General features: G+C 56.4%; 6 non-coding genes across 6 annotated transcripts; 3 read left to right on the top strand and 3 right to left on the bottom strand.

The window, feature by feature from the left end:
* Positions 1–351: 351 nt before the first annotated feature.
* On the top strand, positions 352–423 carry TRNAP-UGG (transfer RNA proline (anticodon UGG)). Its single transcript has one exon. It is a non-coding gene; the product is annotated as a tRNA-Pro (tRNA).
* A 2,627-nt stretch (positions 424–3,050) lies between these two features.
* TRNAK-CUU (transfer RNA lysine (anticodon CUU)) lies at positions 3,051–3,123 on the bottom strand. Its single transcript has one exon. It is a non-coding gene; the product is annotated as a tRNA-Lys (tRNA).
* A 2,299-nt stretch (positions 3,124–5,422) lies between these two features.
* TRNAP-AGG (transfer RNA proline (anticodon AGG)) lies at positions 5,423–5,494 on the top strand. Its single transcript has one exon. It is a non-coding gene; the product is annotated as a tRNA-Pro (tRNA).
* Positions 5,495–8,322: 2,828 nt separating this feature from the next.
* On the top strand, positions 8,323–8,395 carry TRNAK-CUU (transfer RNA lysine (anticodon CUU)). Its single transcript has one exon. It is a non-coding gene; the product is annotated as a tRNA-Lys (tRNA).
* A 671-nt stretch (positions 8,396–9,066) lies between these two features.
* Positions 9,067–9,138, bottom strand: TRNAP-AGG (transfer RNA proline (anticodon AGG)). The gene has a single exon. It is a non-coding gene; the product is annotated as a tRNA-Pro (tRNA).
* A 2,579-nt stretch (positions 9,139–11,717) lies between these two features.
* On the bottom strand, positions 11,718–11,789 carry TRNAP-UGG (transfer RNA proline (anticodon UGG)). Its single transcript has one exon. It is a non-coding gene; the product is annotated as a tRNA-Pro (tRNA).
* Between the last annotated feature and the right edge of the window lie 201 nt (positions 11,790–11,990).

The raw sequence follows: 11,990 nt of genomic DNA on the forward strand, positions 1-11,990 counted from the left end.
TTTGACCCGAGGCGCATGGCCGGGGCTGGCGGGTTGCTTGGGCGGGAATTCCTTAGTCCCGGGTTTGGGTCCCACAGGGAACCCCCATGGGGTCCTGAAGCCGCGCCCAGCTCCCCAGCAGCCCAGGTCCCCGCGCCTCAGCCTGGGCCAGAGGGAGGTTCTGGTGGCGGAGGCGCCGGGGGATCGACCGCTGGACTCCGGGACGCGCAGTCGAACCTCACTCGTCTGTGGAAACAGCCGAATCCTCCCGCCACGTGCTCCCCGTCTCGGGGCGGGCCTCTGGGACACTGTCCCAGCTGAGCGAGCGCGGAGCAAGTGGACGGAATCAAGGACTCACAGTCAAACCTGACCGGCTCGTTGGTCTAGGGGTATGATTCTCGCTTTGGGTGCGAGAGGTCCCGGGTTCAAATCCCGGACGAGCCCTGGTGCTTCTGCCGTTTTTCCTTCTCAGGATGGTCAGGTTGTTGCAACCCAAGGAGGCCAAGGAGAGCGGGAAGGGGCCTGCAGCACCCATTATTCCAGGGCCCAGCCCAGTAGATGACAGCGACTGCAGGACCTTCTGGTCTGTAGGGCTGGCCTGGGCCTGCACTCACCTCTGCTTAGCCAAACATCCCCATGCTTTGCCATGGAGTGGAGCAAGGACAGATGGGTGTGTCCCTGGACTGCAGGTCCCAGTGTTCTGGGGTGGAGGGAAGTGGCAGGGTGCTCAGCACTAACGGCACCCCAGGGGAATGGTCTTCAGACAAGATGGAGAGTTGGCATCCCAGACCCCAGAGATGAGGGCTCACTCCTCCCTGGCCGAGGGCTGTCTCACCCACCAAGGGAAATGCAGGCTGTGCGTCAGGCAAGTGAGGGACAGCAGAAGTTAGAGTCACCAAGGACCACCAGCCAAAGGGACTGTTTTGGCCTAAGGATGTTTTTCTTGCTTAAATGTGAGAGGTGCCAAATTCAATCCCAAGAGGCCTCCTTTTCTGAAATAGGCAGTGTGGGGCCTGGCTGTGATGCCTTTGAGGACCAAGAGGGAGGGACACCTCTGGCAGGCCTGGGGTCTTGAGCCCTCAGTGTTGAGGATGTCTAAGAGCTTGGGCTTGCTGGGTGAGGGTGTCACTCAGACACAGACAGGGCCCTCCAGGTGGGACTGGGCTCAGGGTGCAGCCACCTCCAGAACAATCACCCCCAAACTCCCACCCAAGGAGCCACCAGCTTGAGCTCCCTCTGATGCCAGCTACTTCTGTTCGTAAAGCACATGACTCGTATACTCAGGATGATGCCTTTGACCTAGTTCTGTGGTTCCCAAACTGTGTGTGGAGGCACATTTATAGTATGTTTGAATTTCCAGGGACATTTTCAAGTTTTGAGGGAAACAGCGATACTCAACATCCATCAGACACCATAGCTTAAGGCAGTTCAGTTTCAACTTTTGATGATGCTATATTTGTGCTAAGCTGTGATAAAAAGCAAGCACCGCCGGAGAATCGATGTGGAATAGGAACTGGGAGCAGCAGTATCCAATCTGACTCCAAGGCTGGAGAAGCTGTACAGGGCCCTCAAGTGCACATATCCCATTAGAAAATAATTATGGTTACTTAAAAGAAATGTAAAAATATTTTTTTTTCAAAAAGGTACTGTACTGGGTTGAATAGCGTCCCCCTCACACTTACGGCCACCCAGAACCTCAGAAGGTAGGGTCCTTGCACATATAATTAGTTAAGGTGCCATCCTACTGGAGTATGTGGGCCCTAGCCCAATGACTGCTGTCTTTATAAAAAAGACTATATGAAGACAGAGAGGCTGACAGAGGGAAGAGGGCCATGTGATAATGGAGGCAGAGACTGGAGTGATGGGTCTACAAGCCAAGATGGCCGGGAGCCACTAGAAGCTGGAAGAGGCAAGGATGGATTCTTCCCTACACCCTTTAAGAAGTGTAGAAAAGGTGGCCTGCTGGCACCTTGACTTTGGGCTTCTGGTCTCCAGAACTGTAAGAGAATAAATTTCTGTTGTTTTAAATCATCCAGATTGTGGTAATTTGTTATGGCAGCCACAGGAAACTGTTACAGGTACTGAGTTGGTAAGATTTTTTTTCCAAAAAGCTACTAAGGCGTATGAACCCAACTACCTCGTAAACTGAACTGTTCTTTCTTTCACCCAAAGAACACCAGGAAAAGACACTGACACTAAGGGCGCCCTGAAGGGAGAAATGTGGAGAACTTCTGGCCTGAGTCCAAGCCACAGTCCTGGGACCTGGAGTTCCAAGGTTCCAGGGGAAGGGCAGGGACAGCTGCTTTGGCGTCTCTCTAAGAGAAGCCTCGGTTCCCACTAAAAAAGAAAGAAAACTCGGTCCTACCAAACATTGAACCTGGCCTTTTAACAACCTGAACCGTTGAAGGAAAACAGAAGAAAATCAGCTGATGGAAACCATACACCCTCCTTCTCCCTCTTCCCCAAAATTGGGAAATGAATGCCTGTGTCCATTTCTCTTTTATTGGGGAGAGTGGAGCAAGGTTGAGAGGTCACCGACTTCAGGATGGGGGTAGGGGAGGGAAATTCTGAGCAGTTCCTCCTTAGGAGTTGGGGTGGCCCTGCTTCGGAGCCTCGTCCTGGGGCTCCACTTACCTCGGTCCCAGCCCAGCTCAGGACCTGGAGAGTCACCCCCATCAATTCCCTTGCCACACACAGATAGTCCCGGGGGCGGGTGTCCTGGAGTTCCCGGAGCTCTGGCTGCAAATCCTGTTCTCAGTCAAATGTAACAGCCCAGTTCGTTCTCAGTTTACTCAGTCTAAGAAAAGATACAGCTGCTGCATGCCTCCTGGGGCCATGTATTCAAAAGCTGGTTGGTGGGCCCAAACATTTAAATTGCTTCGCTCAAGGTGGAGAGTGAAGTCGGCACCCAGAGGAGGTTTGAAGGTTCAGCGAGCCATACTGCAATGCCAAAGTCCCACTGGCAGCATCTACGACCGGCCTATATTGTTAAAAGCCTCTCTAAATGGTTAATTTCTGAAGTATTTTTTTTGTTGCATCCTCGTATGGTGTCTTTGGCAGTTAAAACTACACGCCCAACATGGGGCTTGAACCCACAACCCTGAGATTAAGGGTCTCATGCTCTACCGACTGAGCTAGCCAGGCAAAGGCAATGCTGGTCCTGGCCGTCCTGTTGTTCAGAGTTAGAACGGCAGATGCTGCAAAACCTGGCAAAGGTGTGTCTGGCCTTGGGAGAACCACGTGGCAGAGGCGTGGCTGTCCCCAGGGTTGGCGCTCTGGGCTTTCAGGCAGCCAAGCACAGCCCCTACCCGAGACTCTGGACCCCGGGACCTGGTGTCCCCCTCATTCTCAGCTGGCTGTCAGCGGAAGGAATCCTTTAACCTCAGGGTTAAAGTGGAATTTGTCGCCTGGGGCCATTAGCCACAGCCCTGGGTTGGGACTTTTCAAGGTGGTCCTTGCAGGGTGGGGAGGGAAAGAAACAACCCCTCTCCAGGGCCCAAGTACGGTTCAGGGGAGCCTGCGTCCACACTCTCTCTGCTAGTCTAACTCCAAATCTTTGCCCGATATTGGGTCGGCCTGTTGATGGCTCCAGTTCGTTTAAAACGACCCAAAGAATCAGCCCCCTCCCACTCCCCTCTGACATACGTGCAGGGTGGACAGAGAGGCCCATGAAGTCCCAGTGGGGAAGGCTCATGGGTCGTTTTTGTTTGTTCCAGGGTAGGATCCTCGAATCTGTGAATCCATGGAGCCACAGCTCTGCCCGGCATAGCCAATGTCTTGGGAATATCTTGGAAAAATCCGAACCTGGTCCTGGGTCCCGGCCCAGGATGGCTTGGCTGTCCAGAAGGTCCCTGGGGCAGGGGCTCATTGTCTACTATTCACGCACGGGAACCACCCGGGGGGGATTCCGCCCCTGGGGTTTGGGGGGGAAGAGGGACTTCCCGTAGCTCTGTTTCTGACCTCCCTCTGCTTCCCCCAAAAGTCCCAGACTCTAGAATAGCTGCCACTACTGAAAAGTCAGAGGGCTAGTTAGAAAGAGAAGCCTGGGACAGGCCTGGGACTCCACTACTCTCCCCCCAAGTACCAAAGATGACAGCCCCAGCCTTAGCAAAGTAACCAGACATCCCCCCAGTCCCCCAGCCTTGGGGGTCTGTAGGAGGATCTAAGATGTGCCAATGCCCAAAGCTGAAGCTCATTTGCCCCAAGCCCCTGACAACAGAAACCTTCTTCAAGACCCAAAATGCACCCCCTCCACCCAGTGGAGCCAGGGCCCATAATCCCTGGCTTAAAAGGCTGGTGAGACCCCATTAGGCCTTCCTCCTCACCCAAGGCTGTGCGCTTCCCCTCCTTCTGCCCTCAGGCCTCGTAGCAACCCCCCTACAACTACATGCACCCTGTCAACCCCACCTACTCTTTGCCCACTCCCTCATCTCCCCCTCCTCACTCCTCTCCTGCGCCAGGACTGGAACCAGCCTCCTTGCCCCAGCCCATGACCCCTCCTTCCAGGTCTGCGCCTCTCCGTGCTCAAAGATCACCGCCTCTCCGGGCAGGGCCAGTCCCCCCACATCTGCTCCCTGCGGAGTTCCCAGCACAGCGCCTGGCTAAGAATGGGGCGGGGCAGGGGGGTGGCGACAGAGAGTTCAAGGGATGAATGGAGAATGGAGCCACAGGGCACGGTGCTGGGTAAGGTCATCAAGGCAGCAGGGACAAGAGGCACCCAAGAGGGTGGTTGGTCCACGGGCCTCCTTCTCATCTCAGGTATGTGAAAGCCCAGCGGAGTCCAGACTTGAACTCTTCTGGACATTTTCGGGTGTGGGCTGAGATGTACCGGGAAGAGCGGACTGGGGACCCTCTGCAGAGCTCTGGGGAGGACAGAGCCCCCGCGGCTGGCAGAGGTGGGGGCTGCGGACGAGGACGCCAGCTCAGGGATGGAGTCTCCTGAGGGAGGGGCCGGGGAAGGCTCAGGCCACAATGGTTGGTCCTCTAGGGTGACCGGCGCGCCTGACCCCTAAACCTCACGAAACCCACATTTCTCCGAATCCAAATTCTCTTCCAGTCGGAACAGAGTGGCAGCTGCGCCGCGCTTGGGACAGAGGAATCTGGGAACCGAGGCCCCAGCTCTGCCCCGAGCCTTGGGCAATGCAGAGAAAGGATTCGCAAGCTCCTCTGCGGTGGAGGCCTCAGTTTGCGGGGCCTGGAGAAGCGAGCGGAGCCCAGGAGTAGGGGAGGCAGAACGGAGTCCTGGACCCCCAGAGCTGCAGTCTCCGGGACCGGGCACGACACGGTCGGCGACATTGAACCAGCCTCCCCTCCAAGGCTGAGAGCTGAACACACCCAAGTCTCCTGTGGGGCCGCTGTCCTGCGGACACTGTGGCGGGACAGGGAAACGCGCCTGAAGATAACCAAGAAAGAGCACGAGCAGGCGGAGGGTTTAACCGGGCGTGGCTCGTTGGTCTAGGGGTATGATTCTCGCTTAGGGTGCGAGAGGTCCCGGGTTCAAATCCCGGACGAGCCCTATCATTTTTCCTTTTCTTCTCCCAAGCTCTCCCAGCCCAGGGCCTCCTGCGGAAACGAAATCTGGCTCTGATGTACCATCGCCCACCCAGCCCGCTGCCCGAATGGAAGGGCCAGAGATCCTTAATCTCTGAGTCCTGAGTTTGAGCTCCACACTAAGTAGTTTAGACTACCTGCGGAGAGACAGATCTCCACCCGCAGCCAGGCCACACAGACGGCGGGGCCTGGCCGCAGCCTCAGCCGGGGACCAATAGCCCTCCGCCCACCCCTCTGCAGCTCCTGCACTCCCAGGTGGGTTTCCCCGCCTGGGGGAGCGCCGAGCCTGCGCTGCTGTGCTGGGAAGCCCGGGTCCTCCCCGCGCACCAGCTGCAGGAGGACAGGAGCCCAGGTCCAGAACGCCCCCTAACTACGTTCCGGGTGAGCCAAGCTCTGGCCGCTGGCCTGCACTGCTTCTTTTGTTAATGACTAGTGCGGGGTCGGGAAGGCTCCCGCGACCTCCTTCCCACCTGCCAAAAAGTGGAGAGCAGCGCGGGTGGGTAGGGCCTGCCCTGAGCGTGCACCTAACGAAATGGACCGCTTAACTTCGGTCTCAATTTCTCCCCACTTCCTTTTCCCCTTCCTAGGATCTGAACAGAAACTTCAGGGCCAGTTCAGCCTGTGGCCCAGCGCCCGGCAGTCAGATGCTGGGCCGCCCAGTCAGAGCCCCAGTGCTCTGCATTACGCCATCCTCTAATGGTGGGCATTGACGTTGCCCCAACCTTCTCTTTGTCCAGTAAGAGGCGCCCCTCCTTTCCTCAGCTGGGGGGTGTCAGTGGAGGCCTAGGGGAGAGCATGAACTCCCATTCCTGCCCAGCAGTAAGGAGGCCCCACCAGACAACATGGTGGCGCCCTCTTTCCCCACCAGAGAGGCACCTTGTCCCAGGAGGCTGCTAAAGCAGAAGATTTAAATAAAATCTAGAGTCTCATACCATAATATTGAAAATATCTAAGATGCAATTGAAAATCACTGGTCAAACCAAGAACCAGGAAAATTTCCACTAGAAGGAGAAAAGACAATCGAGAGAGGCAGATACAGATGTTAGGACCATCAGACGAGGAGGGTAAAGCAGCCATCCTAAAAATGCTTCAAGGAGCAATTCCAAACCACTTGAAATAAATTCAATAATTGAAAATCTTAAAGAAATAGAAGATATAAAGAATAATCAAATGGAAAACTTAGAACCAAAAAATACAATAACTGAAATAAAAAGCTTAATTGATGGGTAACAGCAGAATGGACAAGACAGAAGAAAGGATCAGTGAACTTGAAGATAGAAATTATCCAATCTAAAGAACAGAGGAAATACACACAAAAACCCAAAAACCGACAAAACACAAAACCTCAGGGATTTGTGGGGCTTTAACCAAATCTCTAATGTTGGAGTCATTGGAGACCCAAGAGAGGAGAAAGATGTGCCTAAATGGTATTACAAGAAATAGTAGCTGAAATCTGCCAGTGTATTTTTTAAAAATAGACTTTATTTTTTAGAGCAGTTTTAGGTTCACAGCAAAATTAAGCAGAAATACAGAGTTTTCGTAAACCTTCTGCCCCCATACACTCGCAGCTTCCCCCATTCCCATGGATTTTTAAAACCCATCTCCCTCTACTTTTTTCTGATGTATTTAAAAGCACATATAGTATCGATTCACTCATAAAAACTTTTTACTTTTTTTAAAATATCTCTACAAATAGAGTTTTATTTTAAAATACCCGCACTGCCATGCGCACATCCTACAACATTCACCACGACACCTTAGTATTCGCTTATCTCCAGTTCACGTGCAGGTTCCCGGCTGCCTCTTAACCTCCTCTCTGTACTTGGTTGGCTGCCTTCAGGACGCAGGCCAGGTCCGCACCTCGCAGTTGGTGGAGTCTGAAATCTCTGTGGATTCTCAGCAGATTCTCCGAGGCGCCCCCACTCCAGAGTCTGGGGTAGGGGAGGAAGAGAGAACCGCTGTCCACTGTTAGCTGAAGTTCCTCCCTGCTCTGGAGGGGCAGGCCAGCAGCGGAGCGCGGCGGGCGATGCCTCAGCCCAAACCCACCCAAGTCTCACGCCTGCCGTGCAAGGACCGCCCCGCTCCCTGCGGGGACGCCTTCGCTCCCGCCCCTGAAGCCCGGGAGACTGGACGCGGAGGCAGAGGTCGGGAGGCAGGTGTCGCGGGGGGCGCCCCGGGGTCTCAACCTCCACCGCCGTCCACGGCCGGGTGGCAGGTTCCAGAAGCTCAGGATCGCCCAAAGGGCAGACCGGGAAGGGTTGGGGCAAAATAATTTTAAAAAGTGTTTTTAATAAAAATAAATTGATTTTAAATAATTCAAAGGAAGCATAGATGAAGTTATGCGAACAAGTAGAATCCAGCGGGTCTAACAATTATTGGAAGTTCACGGTTTGTTTGACCACGTACGGGTGATGGGCCCCATTGTCACTTCCCCATTCCGAGCCGCTGTCCGCGCGCCGCGGGATCAGCTCGGGGTGGTGGGTCGCCCTGAGTCCCGTCCTCGCCGCAGGGCTCCCGGCGGCCGCTGAGCAGCTGTCCTCCCGTCTATCGGTCGGTGCGCCGCGTCGTCTCCCACCCGGCACCGCCCTGCAGTTCCCGGCTCGGCCGCCCCGCCGCTCCTGGCCGGGCTGGGGACGTCGCGAATGCCGGGCAGTCTCCACACGCAGGGTGCCCAGAGGGGACTCCAGAGGTGGCCACATTCCCGTTTCCCCGGGACCTGACCCGCCGGGTTGTTTTGGTTTGTCCACAGCCAGGCACGTTCGGAAACTTAGCCGTAGTCTCCCACTCGTGGTCGCCCGGCTAGCTCAGTCGGTAGAGCATGAGACTCTTAATCTCAGGGTCGTGGGTTCGAGCCCCACGTTGGGCGTTCTTTTGACAGGAAAAGTCGCTCAAACCGCCTATTTCCAGCATTCGATTTAGGTACAATCTCTCCAATGCGCCAAAGGCGGAGTCCGACGAGCAGGAAGATGTCCAGCCCCTGCGACATACGCAGCCTGTCATTGCGCTCTGCCACCACGGGAAGCGCTCAGTGTCCACGTGTCCCCTCCTTGCACTGGCTCCGTGAGCCCCCTTCATTCCTCAACTTCCTCTTTAACTAAAGTAATCTTTGAAACAGGTCGGTCAGAGACTAGAACCTACCTGCCAGAGAAAAGCCACCCACCGCGGGTTCTCCTTTTAGTCAGCTGAGCGAGCCACCGCTATTATCTCCGCGTCTGCAGGACAGCGCGGCCGCACCTAAAAAGTTCAACTTGTACTAGGAAGGGGGTGGAGGTGTACCTGAGGTTCCCGAATCATGACCCTCACTGAACGTGAGGCGGCCCGTCAGTCAGGACAGAGCAGCCCAGACCATTGCGAGAAAGGATGAGAGTGACAACCCGGGTGGGGAGGTCCACCTCTCCCGGTGAGCCGGGCACCGCAGCCACCAACTACTTTTAATCCACCTCTCCCGGTGAGCCGGGCACCGCAGCCACCAACTACTTTTAATCCACCTCTCCCGGTGAGCCGGGCACCGCAGCCACCAACTACTTTTAAAAGTAAGGGCTCGTCCGGGATTTGAACCCGGGACCTCTCGCACCCTAAGCGAGAATCATACCCCTAGACCAACGAGCCAGCTCCCCGGAGGGCCGTTTGCCTTCTTGCTGAGCTCAACCGGCTCCGCCCTTGCTGGTCTGGACTGTTCTGGTTTTCTCGTCCATGAAATGTTTCCCTTTCCCCGTGGGTGTCGGAAAAGGATTTGATTCAGGTCCCCATGGACAAGAGGGGAACCGGGGAGGTTCAGCACTGCCACACACTGAGATTCCAAGTCGGCAAGTCCCGGGTCCGGGTTTCGGGGTGTCCTGCTCCGCCGTGGAAAACTGAGACCGTCAGCTTGGGAAAGCGCCCCCAGATCCTCCTTATGTCACCGGCTAAGCGCTGGGCTGCGGAGTGAAGCTGGGAGCGGGGTTTGGACCCACACCCCGAGGCGCTCCCGGGACACCCCTCCCACGCCACTCTCTGAAGGGACCTGCCACGCGGTGGAGTCTGACACCCGCTCCCGCCTAGGGACCCGGTTCCCGGAGTCAGAGACTCGCAGCCCAGGGCAGGCGCAGCCGGGAAGGGGACCCGGCGAGGGGTGGGGGTTTAAGAAGGGAGCGAAAGGAGGAGGGAAGATGTTGAGGAAATTCATGGAGCCCTCAGGGGAGACACCCGCCGATGCCCCTGCCCGTCATCGCGGTCAAGGCACCTCCCTGTCCACTGAGCACCACAGACACCTGGCCTCAGCCGGGAGGCCCCATCTGGCCACTTGGGTCCACCGGAGATCTGGGTTCACTGTGCACTAGGCCTGCCTCCGATCCATCCTTACAGGCCCAGACCCCACTCCAGCTCTGCTGGGGATTCTGTTCCTGCCCTAAAATGACCGGAAAAAACAAACCATAGGCCCCTCCAGGATTTGAAGCAAAAACGAGAATAAGAACTCCTCCACAAGGACCTTCCCCACTGAGCCCCAGCTCAAGCCAGGCCCTGGACTGAGGGCTGGGCTGGAGGGGAGCAGACCCTGGGTGCTGAAGTGGGGAGGGGGTTAAGGGAGATCTGAAGGAGGGACGCTGCTGATTTGGAAGAGGACTTTGGGGAGGAACTATCCTGCTGGTGGAAGTGGTAATAGTTTCCCCTTAAGAAATGGGAGTCTTAAAAGGTTCTGGCCATAGGAGAAGAAAGCACCGGCCAGGGAGCCTGGTTACTCCTGTTGACCTCCGCTAGGCCTCAGGATAGGGAGAGGTCTCCACCAGCATCAGAGTGGGCCCTGGGTTCTGTGCAGGAGACCTGCTCTGCTCAGGGACTCAAGAGTCAGGAGGCATGAAAGCAGCACCCAGCATGCATGCCCCTGGGCTTCGGTGGAGAATCCAGGGCTGTTTAGGTCAGATACAAGGCCCACTGGCCCGCCTGCCGCAGCTCTGGCCTGCTGCAGCTGGCCTGTCCGGGCTCTGTGCTGTAGTCCCCGGGGCCAGGTGCCACTCTGGTATTGGGAGCAGGAAACCTCCCAAATTTGGCAAAATTTCCACCAAAGCCTCACTCCCTGCCTGTATTAACCACGTCTTTTCTTTCCTGTATTTCTGATGCTTTGACATCTGGGGCCTTGCTGACCCTGGAAGGACTGCCCCCCCCACGGTTAGCGGTTAGCCAATTCCCGGAGATAGTAACGACTCTTCCGCCAGCCCAGCGCACATTTCAAATGCAAAGCACCGATACAGAGTCCACACGCCCCAACCACCTCTTTTACGGGGCTCTCACAATGCGAGCCATTATCCACCTGCCAGAATCACCCCAAAGCCAGGAAACACAACTAGGGACAGTATGCCAGAGCCTGCTGAGCTATGCATACTAGTAAACCCAAACCTGTTTACTCTGCCTCACCTGTCCCTTCCATGAAACCACAACAAAGGCTCTTGCCCACCTTGCCCTGTCACTCCCTCTGCCTCCTGACCGACCCTGGCACTTCCCCTGTGTGCCCTCCTAGACGAAGGGTGCCCCCTCCTCTTGGGAACTGTGAATAACAAGCCATCTTTTCAACAGCTGTCCACTCCTGATCTGTTGGCCTCACCATGCCTGAATAATAACAAAGCCTATTACAACACTGCCGTTCTTCCAGCGTGGAGAAGAGAGACCTGCGTCTGCAGCGCAGCCTCCAGACCCTGTAGGGACCTCAAACCCTTGGGGCTCCAACACTGAGGCACAGACCCTCCCCATCCTCCGTCTCCACCGCGGGTTCCTTCCTCCTCTTGGTTGGGGAAAGCCCTTCTGGCAGCCCCTCAAGAAGGAAAAAGACGTTTGAAAAGGTGGACTCGTCCGGAATTTGAATTTATGACCTTTCACACTCCAAAGCAAAAATACACGCCCAGATCAAGTTGAATATACTCCTGGCAGACACAGTTATCAGGTCTCCCTCTCGCGGACAGAGCGTGGCCGAGGAGGGGTTTGGCCCCCTCTCGGATCCCGGGGAGCGTTCCCCCAGCCAGGCCTCCCGGCGGCTCCCAGAACGCAGCCTCCAGGCCTGGAGGCGCCCGCCGGTCCCGCATCCGACCCAGGCGCAGCGAGGGACAGTTGGCAGCGTGGAGCTGGTAGCAGCCAGAGGGGACCGGCTTCCTCTCGCCCTGGACTCCCCGGAGCTCCGGAGCCTGCACCCTGAGAACACGCACTGTCTGGAAAAAACAGGGCTCGTCCGGGATTTGAACCCGGGACCTCTCGCACCCAAAGCGAGAATCATACCCCTAGACCAACGAGCCAACCCGACAGTGCCTCGCTGACGTTTGTCCTTGGAGGCCTGAGCCCGCGGCTCCGCCCTCCGGCCTCGGCCAGGTCTCGGCTTGCTGGCCCCTCGGGGAGCTGCGCAGAAAGAGGTTTCAGTTTCAATTCCGGAAGGGGAGGGGAGCGGAGTTCAGCTCGGCCGTCTCGGCCGGAGGGGGAGCTCCCGCTCACCCCGCCCC

This window comes from Diceros bicornis, chromosome 26, assembly GCF_020826845.1.
Source record: "Diceros bicornis minor isolate mBicDic1 chromosome 26, mDicBic1.mat.cur, whole genome shotgun sequence".
In the NCBI taxonomy this organism is placed as follows: Eukaryota; Metazoa; Chordata; class Mammalia; order Perissodactyla; family Rhinocerotidae; genus Diceros; species Diceros bicornis.